Here is an 821-nt window from a genome sequence, read left to right on the forward strand (position 1 = left end):
TGTGTGTGTACTGCTGGTTAATATTGTGTTTGAGACCATGAAAAGGTGTGTCAGCTTGCCTGCCAATGCGTGTGTGCATTCCAGTAAATTAATAAATGTTTGAATTGTTCACAAACGTGTCAGAAATCAAAGAATGTGTTTAATGGCAAACACAGGGTAATTAATGATCAACTGAACAGGAAATACTTGGAGGAAAGAAACATATTCCTGTAAAAATAAAAAAAATTAGGAGCATATCACTCCACTATCAGAACTACACTAACCCTAGTCGTAATGGAAAAGGCTGTTTGATCAAACTCTAGGTAGATAAGTAAACTGTAACAGTGCTGTGACAGCAGGTGAATTGAGGACTCCTGGGAGAAAGAGCATAGCAAAGCATAGCAAACCATACACAAGAATAAAAAATATGGTGGTTTTCTGATAGAAAAACTATTATAAAGGATTTATTGTCTTTAATAGGATATGTTTAATAGGAAACTATAGTAGTAGTAGTAATAATAATATAGTGAACCAAAATAAAAACGCCACATGTAAAGTGTTGATCTCAATGTTTCATGGGCTGAAATAAAAGAACCCAGAAATGTTCCATAAGCACAAAGAGCCTATTTCGATGAAATTTTGTGCACAAATTTGTTGACATCCCTGTTAGTGAGTATTTCTCCTTTGCCAAGACAATCCATCCACCTGACAGGTGTGGCATATCAAGAAATGTATTAAACAGCATCATTACACAAGTGCACCTTGAGTTGAGGACAATAAAAGGCCAATAAAAGGCCACTCTAAAATGTGCAGTTTTGTCACACAACACAATGCCACAGATT

The sequence above is a fragment of the Salvelinus namaycush genome, chromosome 26 (assembly GCF_016432855.1).
Source record: "Salvelinus namaycush isolate Seneca chromosome 26, SaNama_1.0, whole genome shotgun sequence".
NCBI classification, from domain to species: Eukaryota; Metazoa; Chordata; class Actinopteri; order Salmoniformes; family Salmonidae; genus Salvelinus; species Salvelinus namaycush.